This window comes from Dipteris shenzhenensis, chromosome 21 (assembly GCF_047967505.1).
Source record: "Dipteris shenzhenensis isolate YYH24624 ecotype China chromosome 21, Dip_SZ_1.0, whole genome shotgun sequence".
In the NCBI taxonomy this organism is placed as follows: domain Eukaryota; kingdom Viridiplantae; phylum Streptophyta; class Polypodiopsida; order Gleicheniales; family Dipteridaceae; genus Dipteris; species Dipteris shenzhenensis.
The window spans coordinates 23,132,412-23,151,293 of record NC_141616.1 but is presented as its reverse complement, the minus strand read 5'-3'; the positions used below and the strand labels follow the sequence as shown (position 1 = coordinate 23,151,293).

The 18,882-nt window shown below is 41.3% G+C and overlaps 1 pseudogene; it reads right to left on the bottom strand.

Annotated features, from left to right (window-relative positions):
- Nucleotides 1-15,782: 15,782 nt before the first annotated feature.
- On the bottom strand, nucleotides 15,783-16,546 carry LOC147888651 (uncharacterized; annotated as a pseudogene).
- Nucleotides 16,547-18,882: the final 2,336 nt, after the last annotated feature.

Here is an 18,882-nt window from a genome sequence, read left to right as displayed (position 1 = left end):
GTCCTATCTTGTTAGACCATGCTCTAGGTGCTTGCTTCAAGCCATACAAGGCTTTCTTCAACCTGCAGACAAACTCAGGATTAACAGCATGAACATAACCTGGTGGCTGCTCCATAAAGACCTCTTCTTGCAAATCACCATGCAAGAAGGCATTCTTTACATCCATTTGATGTAAAGACCATCCCTTTGATGCAGCCATAGCAATGACTGCTCTTATGGTTGCCATCCTTGCAACCGAACTGAGTGTTTCTTCATAATCAATGCCATATGTCTGTGCATACCCGTTGACAACTAATCTTGCCTTGTATCCCTTCACAGAATCATCTACATTGTGCTTGACCTTATAAACCCACTTATAGCCAATTGCATTCTTGTTTTTAGGCAACGACACCAATTCCCATGTACCATTTGCTTCCAAGGCATCCATTTCTTCATCCATGGCTTTCTCCCATTTTTCTTTTCCCATGGCTTGCTCAAAAGAAGTGGGTTCTAGTTCCTGTATCACTTTGACCATATAGGCATAGTGAATGGCTGTAAATCCATCATATTTCAGCCTATCCATAGGATACCTAGCTCTGGTAGACCTGTGCAAAATAGGCTCACTTCCAGGTGCTCTCAAAACATCCCTGGTCTGCCTTACTCCAGGTGTAATAGCAAAAGGAATACCCAACTCATTATCAATGCTCTGTTTTGAGCCATTGGATTCACCATCCACATAAGAGTGACCTGCATTCACATCAAACATGGGCTGATCTACCTTCTCTTGTCCTTTTCATGATACCTGCATACCACTATCTACATTGCTTTGAGGGGACTCTCTTGATCTCAATCAACCTATCCATGGTGAAGTATGTGAACCACTGCTAGAGGACACTATAGGTCCACTAATATTTTGTGATTGCTGCTATGAATTCTATGCAGCATTACCATTTTGTGCATCTATATCATCAATCACATTTATTGGTTTATACCAGCTGATCATCTCATCAAAAACAATATCTCTATTCACTATAGACTTATGAGTAGAAGGGTTATAGCATCTATACCCTTTCTGCTGTAGAGAATAACCAATAAAGATGCACTTCTCAGCTTTTGGATCCAACTTGGACCTCAACTCATCTGACACATGAACATAGGCAATGCAACCAAAAATTTTCAAATTAGAAATATCTGGTTTCCTACCAGTATACATCTCCTCTGGCGTCATGCCATGTATTACTGCAGTGGGAGTCCTGTTCATTATGTAAATTGTTGTAGCAACTGCTTTAGCCCAATAATAATCTGGTAGGTCTTTTTCATTTAGCATGGTCCGAGATACCTCTCCAATATGCATGTTTTTCCTTTCTGCAAGTCCATTTTGCTGTAGGGTATGACTGCATGAATATTGCTGCTTTATGCCATGCTCCTGTAGGAACCTTGGAAGCTCATTTGAGAGGTACTCTCCCCCTCCATCTGACCTTAGGCATTTTATTTGTAGGCATGTTTCTTTTTCAGCCATAGCTTTAAAAGCTTTGAAATGCCCAAACACTTCACTTTTCTTTTTCATAAAATGCACCCAAACTTTTCTACTGTAGTCATCAATAAAAGTGACAAAATAATGATAGCCTCCAATAGATACGACTTAAATAGTCCACACATCAGAGTGGATTAATTCCAATGGCTTCTTACTCTCTTGAACATGCCTAGGAAATGGTTTCCTTGCCTGTTTTCCAAATTGACAGGCTTCACATACCTTATGCATTTCTGCAACCTTGAATTTAGGCAATCCTGCAACAATATTTTGGGCCTGCATTGATTTAAGTCGCTGTACATTAACATGACCAATGCGTTTATGCTAGATATCAATATCTGCAACTACACCGATCCCATGTGCAAACATTGCTACACTCAATTCAGGCATGTCCGCATCCAACGTAAACATCCTGCCCTTCTTCTTTCCTTTTTCTATCAAGTGACCATTATTTTTCATATCCTCAACAAAGCATCCATGAGGATTAAATCTAACGTGCAAGCCCTGCTCAACCATTTGACCAATAGAAACCAGGTTCTTGGTGATGTTCGGGACATGAAATACATCAAACACGTATTTCTTTTTCCCATCCTGCATAGACAAAGGAATTTTACCAATCTGCACAATAGGATGTGTAGTATCATCACCAGTTTCCACAAATCCAAGTCTTTCCATTTTCCTTGCATCTTGCATCTATTCTGCATGACCTGTCATGTGGTTTGACGCACTTGAGTCAACATACCACACATCATTGCTTTCTTCTGCACTTGTCACAGAATTGATCATGTGCTGCACCATAAACAGATGCTCATTTCTGTCATCACCCTGTCTACTAGAAGATGCATAATTCCCTTGCTGCAATTTTCCATTCATAATGTCATTCTGCTTTTTGTAGCAGTCTTTAGCCATATGGCCCATTTTACCACAATAGTAGCATTCAACATTGCTGTTTGCATTTTGACCTCTCTACCATCCACCACGGCCTCTTTGGCTCCCCCTGCCTCAAGAGTTACCACGTCCTCCTCCATAGGACTAGTTTTCTTGAGTTTGCTACATATTCTCATTTCTACCATGGCCTCCAGATCAGCCTCCTCTACCTCTGTCTCTACCTCTTCTAGCATTTGAGTAGAAGACAGTTTCTTTTGAAGTTCCTCTTGAAGAAGATGCACCACAATTTCTCTGCTCTTTAGAAATTAGAAGAGCAAACAACTCCTCAAAATCAGGAAATTTTTCACGGACAATAATGGATGTCCGCAACTATGCATAATCCTTTCCTAGACCATTCAAGGTCATAGAAACTAAATCATCATCTTCCACTGGTGACCCAATGGAAGCAAGTGCATCTGCAATTTTCTTCACCTTCATGTGGTAGTCATTGATGCTCATATTTTCTCTCTGCACATTGTGCAACTCTTGCTTGAGCTGCATTTTCCTAGCTTGCGTATTTGTGCTGTACATTTTTGCCAAAGTATCCCATGCCTCCTTTGGCATACTTGCATCCTGAATATGCACAATCATAGAATCCGAAATACTGATAGACAGCCAATACATAACTTTTTTGGCTCTCTCATGCCATCCTTTAAATGCTTGCATTTCCTGTTGATTGGGAACATTAGGAAGAACTGGTTCTTTTTCATTTCCTATAATGAACTCCCAATAGCCTTTTCCCATAAGGAAATTCATCATTCTAAACTTCCATGCTTGGAAGTTGTTCTTGTCAAGCTTTTCAGTGACAATCTATGAAAGAGAATCAGATGCCATTACAAAACACTACAAAAAAATCTGTCACTGCAAAAAACGCAGCTTCTGCCTCACACAGGCAAATCTGCAAAACTGACGAAAGTGGTATTTAACCACACAGTCACTTCCTAGTGATGATTTTGCATGAACAGGCAACAAGGATGATTCTATAACTCCCAATATCTCTGTGCACAGGCATACGATGCAATTTCTACGGTAACTTTTCACCGACCTACAGAGCAGTGTTCGCACAGCAAAAATAGGGCCTTTTTCTGAGTGCCTACGAAGAACTTCCGCCTTCAAAATAGGCCCCGAAATGGCTCGAATCAGAAAAATAATCTTCTCGTAGCATATACTGCCCTCTCGCCACACCGCGAAGGGCGTCTCAATCTGAGACAGTGCACTCTTGCACTTCCAGCTGTGCTACCTACAGAGATTTGCTCCCAAAATCGAAAAAGGAAAGTAACATTGGTCCTCTTACTAGGACACCACGAACTTGGTTTGCTTTCTTGAGCTCCTTACCATGAACTAGGCTCTGATACCATGTGAAGATAGTGGGAGAGAAGGAAGGAAGCTCACTTGCGACTTTCTCACATACACAATGGGAGAATACACACAAAGGTGGAGGCTAAAAATAGTTTTCCTCTTCTTAGTTGTGAAAGCCAAAAGAACTCTGGTACAAAGAAAATAGAAGAACCCTATATGTGGGTCTCAAACCAAAATCAGCTAACTAAGGTGGCATACTAACTAAGCCATGAACTAGAGTACATAAGGATAGCTGTCATCCAGCTATTATTCATGGGCGGTGTACCAACTGCATCTGCAACTAACAAGTCGGTGACATAAATGCACAACGGTCACCCTAGCATATCACGAGTGGAGCTCGATATCTCAACACAGAGTAGGCTGCCAACATGTGCAGGCTTGACATGTGGCCCAGCCGCCACCTTGGGCACCCACCAAGCCCACCACCTCCACCAAAACTTAAATGCACCTTTGAGGATTTAAACCCGCAATCACATGTTCCCCACCCTTGGGCCCTATCCACCAAGCCAACCACCAATCATGTGTAAATATAATTTGGCACGTTCCATATATTTATATCCGAATGGATGTTTTTTTAACTCCTCCCTCTTGATTGCTTCCAAAACCACCTCTAGCTTATCAAAACCACTTGAGCTTCCATTATGACCCCTCCACATAGACTTAGATTAACTTTCATAATCCTCCCCTAATCCATTTCTTATGAGGCCCTTTTGAGACCCCATTTCTCCCTTAATGGCTATTGAAGATACAAAACTTATTGAATTTCTCCATTTTCTCTTCGCTCATCTTTCTTTCAATCCCTTTTCCTTGGGGAACCTCGCCAATGATGCGATCATCATCCTTGTTATTCCAAGCCTACGGCATATCGGGATCCATGGATGCAAGAAACTCCATGATATATACTAATGACTCTTGCACAAGCTATCCCTCTGCCATTCTTGCTTTTGGTTTGTTCTTTGCCTTACAAATCCCTTCAAAGTTTTCATAAACTGCTCGAGGAAAAACATCCACTGACTATGAACGGTACCTGCAATGGCCACCTCATCAACTATGTGCACAACAAGTGCACTTGAGTTGTCATAATGCTCCAGGGAAAGTGCTTCTCAAGCAAGCATATGGCTTCGATGGAGTCCACCCTAGCCTTCTCGATGCTCGATATGGAGATCTATTTTTGAGATATCCACCTATTTCACATGCCCATGTAAGATATATTCATAATTAGTCTATAGATTATTCAATTTAAATTGATGAAAATGCAATCAATGTGATTTGAAAGTAAGCATACCTCACAATACCACTGATCTTGAATATAGCATTTTTAACATCTTCTTGTAAGCACCCTTTCACTGTAATTGGGAGGATGAACAATCCAAGCAACAAAGAAGTCATGTCAATAATATAACATAATCATAATTACACTAATGCATCACGATTATCGGTACACTAATCCTACTGCTTAGAATACATGTAAGACCTTGTGCCAATCATGGGACTTGAGTCCACTAAGCTTATTGTCCTTTGAAAATGCTCCTTTCAAGCAATGCATGTACCGTGTCGATGTTCAAAAAGAGGTAATGTCTGCCTTGACCATTGCCTCCTCTCTCTTGGAGAGGATCCATGTTGCTTTTGGGAGGACAACTTTACAAGCACGCACTTGGGGCCATAAATGAGGCATCCTATTCATAGCATGCAAGTCTTCTCGCTCTCCTCTTGAGTCTTTGAAACCAACCAAGTGTGCCCAAATAGTAGCCCCCACATTCTTGAAGATATGCATGGAATCCTAGAGATGATTGATTCGTAACTAATCCCAATAAGGAAGCTCGTGAAAGATGAATAGCCTCTTCATATCATGAGGAGGCTCCTCTCTATTTGCCCTCCAAGCCTAAATCTAGTCACTTGCCTTCAAATGGTGGTGGATCAAGCTGGCCCCCACATGTGAGGTGGTCCAATGGAAGGTATCAAAGATGACCTTCATAAACATTATTTGGAGTATCATGCAAGCAGTTTCAAACCCGGTCCACAAATAGGACAAGCATGGTACCCACTTGTAACAAGTCCTGCATGCATGCATGAATGTGTTAGTATAAGACATGCACGTGAAAGAGTCATAAAAGCATAATCCTATATTATACATGTAAAGACACAACCACATACCTGTGCACTCTCCATATCTTGGGTAGTCATGCATGGTCCACATCAAGATTCCCCTGACCAAAATGTCATTGGTATGTCTAGGAGCTCTGGAAATATCAAAGACCCACACTCCTCTCCATAAGATCTGTAACTCCTCTATCAAAGGTGCCACAGACACGTCCATATCTTTGGCCTTCTAATTCCCTAGCACAAGCAGTGCAAGCATGAGGTGTCCCTTCTTTATTATTAGCCATGGTGGGATATTATAATTTACCAAGACTATGGGCCATGTCGACCAAGATGTCCAACATAACCCGAAAGGGTTCACACCGTCCACGGCAAGCCCAATATGTAAGTTGTTTGGCTTCCTCGCAAAGTTCGGCCACTTATTGTCTATGTGCTTCCAAGCTGCACAATCTATGGGAATCCTCAATGTGTCATCAGTGGACCGATGAGATGCATGCCAAGTCATCAACTCTACTTGGATTTGCATCGGAACATGTGTTGTATTCTAGCAATGTTGGGAAAGTGTCTTGAGACCTTTACCAAGATCTTCTCACCTTGCAAGTCATCTCTATATCGTTGTTCCCCACACTCCGAAAAACTAGCCAAATCTCCATGCTCATGCAACAAAAGGGAATACAATCATTACGGCAAGCATGGATGGTATCATAATCCATACCCACCATTGTTAGCATCTTCTTTGCTTCATCTCTTGATGCGGGCATGGTATTTGGTGTAGGCAACATCTTTTGGAGCAACCTATCACAATTCAAACATACATAGGCTTCGAATAACGATGATTCTCAAACAAACATGATGATTCTCAAAACAAACAATATTTAAATAATGAGACAAATTAATGCGGGAGCCAACCTCATTAAGGTCGAGACACTTATATCTGGCCACCCATACTTTGCTTGTAGATTCAAGATTGAGAGACAAGCCCATAGTTTTGACATCCTAGCACCCTCGTATAACTGTGTTGATTGCAACTCTCACATATTGACCTCAGACTTGGACAGCACATGTACATGTAATGTAGTGCCCCTAAAAATAGAATTCATCATATCCACCATACCCTTGTCATCATCTGGCACATCCGTGAGACTATACTCTTGCTCAAAGTGTGAAAGTATACGCACACCCTCACCACCCTCCTCATCCTGTCTCAAGGTTTCATGTAAATATAAGATCTTATCTCAAGGTTTCATGTCATGTATGCATGCAATATTAATCATGAACTCAAATAGCATTGACTTACCAATGATCATCACCATGTGCGCCACCAATGGTGGGTATTGGTTCGGGCTCCTCCCCATACATCCATAAGTGAGTGCATGACAATATGGCGTTGATGTCGTACTTTGTGCTTGCAATGAGTGCAATGGCAATACAATCTCTCCATAAGCCACTCTATGCTCCTGGGCTTTGGTGCATCATCTGATGAGCTTCCACTCATCCCTTCCATCTGGACACCTCCAAAATCACAACACAAAATGCAAGGAAATCCATTAAGATCCAAAAAATAACCACCCATGAGCTCCTTTCCTCTCTCCCTAGATTGAGTGCTGTGAAGTGTCACTATATAGCGATGCTTTGCCTTGTTCCATCACTATATAGCAACACTTTTTGAATATTAAGAGTTGCTATATAGCGACTGACCAGTGTCACTATATATATAGCAACGCCTGGGGCTAAAACTTGAAACCCCGTGCAATGCCATCTTTCACAACTCTATTGTGGGAAAAGCAAAAATCTCTCCTCCAACCTTATATTCAATGACCTCGCTTTCCTCCTCTCTCTTCCCCACACTCCTCACCCTTACCCAGCCCCTCTCCCAACACTTGTGCTCCCTCTCCACCCTTCTCCCTCTCTGCTCGTGTGAAAGGAAGTTTTTCAAGAAGGTGTCTCTTTAAGCAATGTAAGTTCATTTTTTGTGAGATTTCATTTTGTGAGTGTTGAACCATGTTTCTCCTTGCATTGCTAAAACTATGTGCTAATTTTCATGCTTGATTTTCAGAGGTGGACAAAAAACGAGATTTGGTAAAAGAAAGAAGACTCACCTCTTCTCTTTTTGGTATTTCTCTTCCTCCTCTTTCCCTTCCTTTCGTGCTTTCTCCTTGTTTGTAGGCTTATGATTCTCCCCTCAATCCAATCCCTTTGGAAAGTTGCTTCTCCAAACAGCTCCTTCCTCTAACTAGTTATCTAAAAAATGGTATGTTTCCTCTCTTTTGTAGGGCCAATCCAAGAAACACCGAGTAGGACTTTTCTAGGTAAGGAAGTGCTTCCTCTCTTTTCCTATTTTTATTTTTGTTATTTGCATTAGCCTACAGCTAGTGCCTTAAGCAATAGCTGCAATGATGGGTGTAGGAACCCTCTCTTCCCCTCTCTTCTCTTATTCCCCCTTCTTCCCCTCTTTCCCATAAGCATAAGCATATGATTTCTCTCTTTTCCACTCTTTTCTTATTTTCCCCTCTTCTTTTTTCTTATCTTTTCCCCTCTTCCTTCTCTTTTCCCCTCTCTTTTTTCCTCTCTTTTCTTCTTTTCCCCTCCTTTTCCTGTCTCTTTTTCTTGCTCTTTTCCCCTCTTTCATCCTCTTTTCTCTCTTTTCATAAGCATATGCATTTGTGTATGCTTATGCTCATATGCTAAAGTAGATGCATGAGCATATGCTCATATGCTTATGCTCATACATGAGCATATGATCATATGCTCATGCATAAGAATAAGCACATGGTTTCTCTTCTTTTTCTCTCTCTTTTCTCCTCTCTTTCATCTCTTTTTCTCTCTTTTCATATGCATATGCATTTGCTCTCTTGTCCCCTCTCTTTTCTTCTTTTCCCCTTTCTTTTTTCTCCTCTTTTTCTCTTTCCTTTCATCCTCTTCTCTCTTCCCCCCTTTCATCCCCTTCTCTCTTCCCCTCTTTTCCCCTCTTTTCCTTCTACTCTTTCATCCTCTCTTTCAATCGCTTCCTTCTCTTCTTTTTCCTTCTCTTTTCCCCTCTCTTTCACTCTTTTTCTTTCTTTTCCCCCTCTTTTTTCCACTCTTTTCTTTTTGTTTCCTCTTCTTTTTCCTTCTCTTTTTTCCACTCTTTTCTTATTTTTCCCTCTTCATTTTCCTTCCCTTTTCCCCTCTTCCTTCTGTTTTTTTAGCTCTCTTTTCCCTTCCTCTCTTTCATCCTCTTTCCTCTCTTCCAATCGCTTCCTTTTCTTTTCTTTTCCTTCTCTTGAATTTACATATGCTTATGCTTATGCTTATGCTTATGCTTATACGTATGCTTATGCTTATGCTCATATGCTTCTCTTTTCCCCCTCTCTTTTTTCCTCTCTTTCATCTCTTTTTCGCTCTTTTCATACGCATATGCATTCCCTCTCTCTTTTTCCCTCTCTTTTCTTATTTCCCTCTCTCTTCTCCTTAGTCGTATTTGGTTCTTTTTTCTTTTGCTCCTTAGAGGTATTTGGTTCTTCTTTTTTTCAAACAAATAGTAAATGGAACATCCACGCCCTCACCCATGGCTATCCTCCCAAAACCCCAACTCAGTTCCCCACGCGCCGCATGGATTATAGACATAGATTCTCTGCTAGCTCATGTAAAAGAGAAGATTGCACAAGATAGTGACTAGATGAAGTACAACGTCTAGGTGTGTGCACATGGGTGGGGTCCAAGCCGAAGGGTAGTGGAGCAGGGGTGACTAAGCAATGCATGACACAACCTACAGGATCTCTGTAGGTTTTGGAGAGATTGCCACGACTGCTGGAGCACCAAATATGATTGTATAAAGGACATAATGGATTGTGTGGAGGCCTTTGTGGATTTCCAGTACATAATCCCTAGAGAGCATTACCACATATTAGAAGAGGTGGAGGATGAGGTCCCCAGTGACCCCCTAGTGGCTCAGAGGAGGAAAGTACCTCGGATAGTAATGCAGAGCGGTAGACCTCCTCCACTATTTTGGCATTTTTGCAGAATGTCTTTTTTGGAGGTAGATTTTTATCTTTCATACTTTTGGAGACATATTTTGCGCTCTCTTTTTGTACATGAGAACTCTTGTTTATCAATAGTATTTTTTGTGATATTTTTTACATAGGAAAACCTTCTTGGATTCCACTTGTCTTTCATAAATATTTGTAATTTCAAAACTAGCTTTTCATAATTGTCTTAAGTAAATAATTGTCCTTTTTGCATTGGTCATTTCATAATTTTCACAAGTGATTAATTGTCTTTTCATAATTTCTTGAGTTTGAATTTCTTAATTGTCTTAAGTAATTAATTCTTTCCGCTTCTTACCTAATCTTGTGTTTGTTTTTGTCTTCATGTTTATGTCTACATTTGTCCAATCCCCCCAAATTAAACATGGGATCATGTCGCACCTTCGATGAGTACGGAGACCCTCGTAGGAGGAGACATCATGCTCTCTACTCTACACAAGACTTTGATTCCACTCAGGTGACTCCTTAGGGGCCTACCCTTGCGACTACCCCTGGCCCGTCGACTCCTCTCAAACCTAGCATTGTGACTACCCCTCGAGGAACTCCTTTGTTATTAGCAGCCCATGGCTTCACCGGGAGTCCCGACCAGTTTTTTGCATAGATGAATGATGCGGAGGCAATGAGATTCTTCTCTCCGCTATCCTAGAGGACCTCAACTCTTCCCTCTCCTACACCAATGCCTCGACCTACTCGACAGTCGTCCCCTCTAGCCCCTTTGACCGAGGGGTCTGTTGAGAGTTCACGCTCAACATCATATGATCACGTGTGCATAGCACCATCATGTGATCATATGTGCATAGCACTAACCTTATAGAGTGCTATAAAGGAAAGGGTGAGATCCCCTAACTGTAACCCTAAATGGGTTTGTATATATTCTATTATTTCAACTAAATCTAGTGTATAGTTTGTCATTTGTGGTGTTCTCTCTAGCTGTACCCTCTCTCCTCATCTCCACTCTTCTCCTCTCCCCTCTTCATATTTTGTCAGGGTCATCACTTGGGCATACACATCATAAGGGAAGAAGAGTAGGAAGGGTCGAGGCTATTGTACTAGGGAGATGTAGACGAGTCAACACACTCGCATCCCTATAGGTCTCCACTTGGTCATGAGACTGAGTACCAGTCAAGTCCCTTGCCCTCTCCCACTCTTTGTACTACTCCTCCCTCCGTAAGCGCTCACAGTAACACCCCTTGCTCTAGCTCTGCCACTTCCATGACTCCTCCTTTCCCACCCGAGGACCTATACTATGAAATCACTAGGACTGGAAAGATAATAGAAAATAAAAATTGCTCAGAAGTGCTAGCCACCATGAGGTGGTTGATGAGCCACCAATTCAAGAGCGGCATAGCTACTGATGACTGGCGGTACCAGGATGTCAAAAAGAAGAATGCAGTCATTGATGAATTCAAAAGACAATACCCTAACCCCCCAAATTGGGAGTTCAGTAACTCTTTGATGAAAGAGTGCATGTGTTTAGTCTTGAATCATTGTAGGTCAAACTTGCATACTTCCATCGCAAAGGGGAAGGCTAAACCTAGCTGGGTAGACAAAGTTGACTAGAAATTTTTCAAGAAGCAGTATAGGGACCATCCCAAAAAGTTCAAGAGTCAGAGGAGGGCTATGAGGAGATGGCTAGACTTTGTAGGTACTTTGCACTTTGGTGCAGGCAGGCGGTTGGCATTCGAGGCATGGGTGGTAAGTCTACTTCTTCTCATTTAATTTATTGTTCTATTTGTTTTATTACATATTGCATGCAATTTTTCTAACTCTCATAAATTGGGCCCACAGCAAGGTGCAATGGGTCTCCTTCCCATAGAACAAGAGGCGAGATGTGTGTTTTGCATAGGATCAAAGTCATGGTTTATTGATATGGAGGCCATGGGAGTGATGGTCGATTAGGTTGAGGTGGTTGCTTGCATGGTATAAGTCTACTCCTACTTGTAATCTCACTTTTTAAATTGTTTTATTCTTTAAGTTCCAATCTAATTTCCAATTAATATGGTTTCACTCTTAGGGTACAAGCTCAAACGTCCCATCAGTGGAGGTGAGCGTTCTTGATGATGTATCGAGCCTCACAAACAATCTCTTTGAACCATGGCACTTATTTATACCAATCTTTCAATGTAAGATTTAAAGTATGTGTACAACATGTAGATGCATATAAATTGGCATACTCCCTTTGCAATATTCTTCCCACCTTTTTACAAATCTCGGCATTATCCATGATAACTTGAACAACCTTTTCAGGGCCTAACTCTCTTATAACCTTGGATAACACACCAGCCATATATATCCCCGACTTCTTTACATATGAGGCATCAATCGATGTGTGGCCTCCCCATGTGGTGATATAACCATGACGTTCAATAAAGCATGGTGTTTTATGCTTGTTAACCCATCTGAGACAATTGTGCATCCGGTGTTATGCAGTTGCTCGAAAATTCTATGACTTATGTGCTCTTTCTCTTCTGCATATGCCTTATCTAACAATGACGTATGCAATGTGTGGTAAAAAGGTAGCTTGAAGCCTAGCCCATAGTTAGCAATGCAATTCCATGCAACTCTCATATCATCGTTATCGACCATACTCAGTGGACATCCTGATCGCAAGATTGATTTACCAAGTACATAATGTGCATTCTCCAAGTCTTGAACCCGGATGCTCTCAACTATCGTGGGTTGCCTCAAATTTGGAGTAGCAATTGCCAATCTAGCTTCATGAGCCATAGGTGGCAATCTATCTTGCATGCTAGTGTCCACACAAGGAGTTCTGGCATGGGAGCCTACAACACTAGTACTTCCATCACCGTGTATGCTTACAGACTCTACTCCACTTATACCTTGACTTTCCCAAATTAATCTTCTTTGTGAAGGTGCGAGCTCAACAACTCCTGGGGCCGCACAACACTGAATGCTCTTTCTTGAGTCACCAAGCAAGTGGCCCCTTATGCGAGGTGCTCCCCCAGATTTTTGTATTCCACAATACTAGCATTTCCACTCAACGTAATCATGAATATTAATAACAAAGTCCCCCTCTGGACCATGTGACTTACATTTTCCCCCCTGTGCACGTGGAACAACTCTTCAAGAGGATTGTGACACCCACATAAATCCTCTCCCTGTATCTTGGTTAACAACCTCACAGGGTGGATCAAGCATTGGGGTAGTGCCCATTTTGGCAATAAGTTCCTCTTCTGCAACTTCTTCAACCCCGGGAACATTTTCAGGCATATCAATACAGGCATGGGCATGACTTGATGCATCCACAGTTTGTCTAGTCACAACTCGTCTTGAAGATTGTGAACGAGCATTTTTAATTTCAAGCATTTTCGATTGTGCAATCATAGTCGCAACACGTGCCCTATTTCTGCTCAAGTCATTGCCATCTCGTCCCCCCCTTCTCTCCATACTTAAGGCCCTTAGCTTAAGAGTCAAGACTGCTCACTAACAATCGCATTCATTGGCACTCATGATCATGGTCCGTAAGTTCCCCAAAATGCAAGGAGTCGGAGTATAGACCACCCTCAAGAACACACAACAAACACTCGCATCCACTAGCCCACGTGTTCGTGGTCTATAATTTCTCCAAGACGCAAGGAATCGGAGGAGCAAACCACACCCACAGGTATAATGAATGTTGACTCACTCTAACCCACTTAGACTTACAACTATTCAGATCCAAATCGTGGTTCACTTTTTTTTCCAACTTAACAGGATATGAACCACAACTAGATCGAATGACCTCTATCACCATTTTCACCGATATATAGCCTTGGGGCATGCAGGAAATTGGGAATCTACACCCCACAGCACCGCTAGTACACAAGACACTACTGGTGGTAGCACTCATATTCCCGACGGTGTATATTACCACCGGTAATTACACCGTCGGGATAATTAATATTACCACCGGGAATATGAGTGCTACCATCGGTAGTGTCTTGTATCATGGTACATTTATCCAGTTTACCAATGATTTTTTTCTATAACCTATGTGATCACGTTGTTTTCATGCTACTTGGAAGAGTAATTAACGAATGTTAATAACCATTAATGCAAATGTGTAAACATGATCGTAATCCTTGCTCCCAAGCAATCTAAAACAACCTGCATTACTTTGAGTTCCTTGATCAGATAGCAAGTGTTGGGGGCAAGAATGGTGAACAATAAGATCATCAATCAAGAAATTTGCTACTGTTGTTACTGTAGCATCAGGAATAGCTCGTTCCTCGCACCATCTTATGAGGTATTCAAAGGCCACAATATACTTATTGCCTAAAATTGATTCTAGCAAGGGACCAATGAGATCCCAAGTGACTAGTTGGAACCAGAACTGAATAGAAATATGTTGCAAGAGACCCAATGCAGGTCGATTTGGACTTTTGAATGAATTACATGAATGGTAGGATTTCAGTGCATTCGAGACAGAGATTCTCATTTGTGGCCAATAATATTTTGGACGAAGAATACTCAACACCTTATGTAGTCCCAGATGACCAAACAAAGGATGTGAATGAAAATAGTTGATATATTCCGGAACCAATTTGCAGGGAATACACAGTCGAGGTTGAGAGCCCTATTGAAGATAATACAAAAGATGATTTTAATCACATACTGTCGTTGAAATGGATTTGGAGTAGAGGATCAAAGCTATTGCAAGATATTGGAAAGTTGAGGGTCTTGCTGTTAGAATTGTGCCATTTGTAAGGACTGAGCAAGGACATCAACATATAACTGAGGATAAAAGATCTGAGTATTCTGTAGTTCATGGGTCCGGGACAAAGCATCTGCTACTACATTAGAACTACCTTTACAATATTTCAAAGTGAGTATATTCTTGCAATGCCAACACCCATCTACACATCATGATCTGTGACTTTATTGAGGGGTCGGAAGTCTATACAAAAATGATATTGATCATTAGGTTTTTTCACCAAATGTGGTTCTGTGGCCCAAGAGCTTGAAGATGGCTGAATTACTCCTTTCTTGAGCATTTTTGCAACTAACTCTTCAATCTTTTCATTCTGCCTTGGGGAACGACAGTGCATAGCCATCTTAATTGGACGAGCAGTGCCTGTCCGAATTTCATGGGGTAAACAAGAGCAGTGATTGTAGTGTTGACATGACTGGTAGAAAGTAAGTTTCGAAACTATGACAGCATTTCTTATAGATCTTTGACTCTCTTTGGGGGTGAAACTATTGGGTGTGCAAGTTGTCTATAGAGGCTATCATTGACGGTGGCAATCTTACATAGATTGAGAGGAGGCAAATGAGGTAGACGAAGCATTCTATGTTCAAAATCTAAAGTAGCTTGAGCTTTTAAGAACCAATCACAACCTAGAGTGAATTGAAAGAGCTGATGGGGAAGACATAAGCATCATGAAAGAAGGTCTGATTGTGGACTTTGAAGGTCATGGAAACGACTTTGTTTAAATGGTAAAGATGTTTGCTATTCCCAAATAAAACAAAAATTGGAGGAGTTAACTTGGTTTCTAAATTAAGTGTCTGAATTAAGGATGCACTGACCGAGGAAAAGGTAGAACCTAAATCAGGGAGAGTAAGTACAATATGACCAAAACAATCTAAAATGACAATACAAACTTGGCGAGAAGAAGAAAGAGAGGAGGCTTGATAATGTAGATGGGCAACCTCAGACAACCATCCACTCAAGCGTTTTCCGAAATAGCACCCAGACTAGTAGCGAAAGTCACATCCACTTGAACTTGTTGCACATTTCATGTGGAATCCTTCAATTTGTGACAATATTTCTTTACATGGCCATAATTGTTGCAATAAAAACACTTGGGTCGACCTTGAGAATCTCATGCAAGAAGATTTCGTCTATTGCCAAGCTAAGAATTCTAGATATCAATATCCATTGGGGTAGCAGTGTCCACAGCTGGTTTGATTTGAGACAATGGTTGTGAGATGACATCTAAATGATCAGACTCAATATTCGCCTCAATCCTTTGAGCGATTTGAATTGCTTCATGAAACATAGTAGGACCTTGATCCCTTATGCGTCTGGATATGTCATGTTGCATTCGCGGCCACAAGAAATAAAGCTTCATATCTTCCAACATATTTGGATCTATGCGAAGAAGAATTTAATTAAGCTTCACTGCAAATTGAGAGACAGGTTCGCCTATCTTTTGATCACAACCAAATAACTGTTGAAGGGCTGATTGTGTCACATTCTGATGAGCAAAATTTTGAATCAAAAGTTGTTTGAGATGTGGCCAATTGTGTTTGGCTGAACAAACCAAGTAGCCATGACACCATCCAAAACTATACATATTTCTAGAGTTTTGCGATCCGAAGACCAGTGTTGGTAGTCAGCAACATTATTGAAGTGATCGATCCAAGTTAATACAACTTCTGTTGGAAGACCTGCAAATGCATGAGGATGCACATGAGGGTCTGGACGATGTTGATGATTTTGCTGATTGTGGAGGAAAGTAAGCATGTTTTGGTTCGTCTCATTGATCTGGAATGCTAAGGAAGATACTACAGAGAACAATTTCTCTACCAACGGTGGTGAAGATTGATCTTGAAACTCAGGATTCATGGAATTATCGCCAGGTTGATGAGAGGGAGAGGAGATATGGCTATAAGGGTCTGACATGCTATGACAATCGGGTGTGAGGAACAAATGACGTCTCCACCAAATGTGTGAAATGCTCGAGAGAGAGACAGAACAACAATAGAGACAGCAAAGGAAGCGTAACCTCCCAAGAGGAGTCGCTCATCTTCTTAATCCCCAAAGTTGGGAGTTACAACTGTATTCCTAAGGGTCCATTCAGACTAGTCCCTAATCAGGAGTCCATTCAGACTAGTCCCTAATCAGGAGATTATCCACACCACAATACTGTTGGGTCTATTTTATGAGAAATCTGAAGCCTTTTCCATATTTCAAGAAGTCAAAGCCATGGTAGAGAACCAGATAGACACAAAGATCCAAGTCATGAGATCAGACAGAGGAGGTGAATACATGTCTTCAGCATTCATGAACTTTTGCAGACGAAGTAATCGCATTCAAAGGCAATTCACATGTGCAAATACTTCTCAGCAAAATGCAATAGCTGAAAGGAAGAATGAAACCTTAGCAGACATTGCTAGAGAAATGCTCATTGAGAAGCATCTTCTGAATCAGTATTGGGCAGAAGAAATTACCACTTGCAAACTACTTACTTAATCGGCTTCCGACCAAACCCATTCAGGGTATGACACCTTATGAGACATTCACTAGATACAAGCCACGCATTGGGCATCTCTGCACGTTTGGTTGCATAGAAAATGCCCATATGCATGACAATCATCGTAGAAGTTGGATGTTAAGTCACGTAAATGCATTATGTTTTTCTATAGTAACAAAAGCAAAGCATACAAGTTGTATGATCCCATCAACTGAAAGGTCATAATCTCCGGAGATGTAATATTTGATGAAGAGTAAGAATGGAAAATATCAAATGCATAGGAGATGGTCACACCGATTACTCAGTCACCTATACAAAAGGGTGATGAAGATGAGTAAGAATTACCAGAGAATTCTCCAGAAGAATAGCAACACAAATGGTCTACCAAAGAAAGTACACCACTAGCCAGATTGACATATGCTCAAAAAGGCAAACTTAGCAATTCATATTTAAACCACCACCCACTTTCTTCTTCACTTTTTCTGCTGCAAAGAAGAATTGGGAACCATTAGTTTAATGCCTTCGTGAAATCAAAAAAGGGAACCCAGAAACCATCCAACCATCGGTGGACGAAATCTTGCACGACCTCATCCGTTCTGACCCAGTGACAACTGCAAGGTACTATGTCCACAAATTTCAATCAATCAAGACATTGATCAAGCAAGGTTCTTTCAAGACATTGATCAAGCAAGGTTCTTCAATTCTCCACAAAGTGCTCGATTTCTTCTTCGTGACAGAATTTCAAAATAGAGGAAGCTAGCATGATTATGACCTCTTATGGATCAAGGATGCCCCTACTTTCAGCAAGTCTTCTGACAACGCAATCGAGTATTTTGTTGACAAACACATATGCATAGACATGACAAAGCTCTTGCTAGAAAACATGGACACTCAAAAGCATAGACACAAGAAGACATGTAGAAAAAATAGCGGGAGTTGCCGTTTTCATTTCCCGTGGCCTCCCATGTGAGCAACGGGAATTTTACATCCACTCCAAGACTCAACATTTGCTACTAGTGTACACAAATGACATTACAAAAAAATTACTTCGTTCTTCGAAGAAGGCCTTGTCGAGACTCTTCACTACGAGAAATTGTTGGACACTCTCTCACTATCAAAAGAAGAATACCTTGTGGCTCTGCAATCCAGCATTGTGCAACCAACTCTGTTTCTATGGAAAGACATCGATGCAAACAATTTCAATGTAACTATTGCCAAGCTATGGGCCGCTAACACAGACGTGTAGCTCGTCATCAACCTACATGGAGCATCTGCTTACTGCACTTCGTACATGACAAAGGTTGACCACACTACTTCTGAATCTGGCAAGCAAGTCCTTCAACAAAGCTTGCAAGTAGGAGCACCGACAAACGAACACATCTGCAAGATAGGCAACACAATCTTAAACACACAACACATAAGCTTACAACAAGCCGTGTACCTTAACACTATCACTGCCCCATTAACAAGCACATCAAGAGAACTTTGTTACATCAACACAAGCCCACTTGAAGAATGCACCATGATGCTTAAACGATGTTCCTAGTTGGAGAAAATGGACCCAGAATGCATTGACATTTTTTCACCGGACATAATCACCAACTACATGGCCAGGTCGACCCAACTAAGCTACCTATGTCTCGCAGAATTTACAAACAGCCCACACAACGAAGAAAAGAAAACGGACAAAGATCATTCAATTCAACAACTACAACAATACAAAAGACCCCGAGAATCACTTCAAGGAGTTGTGCTTGCTGTATTT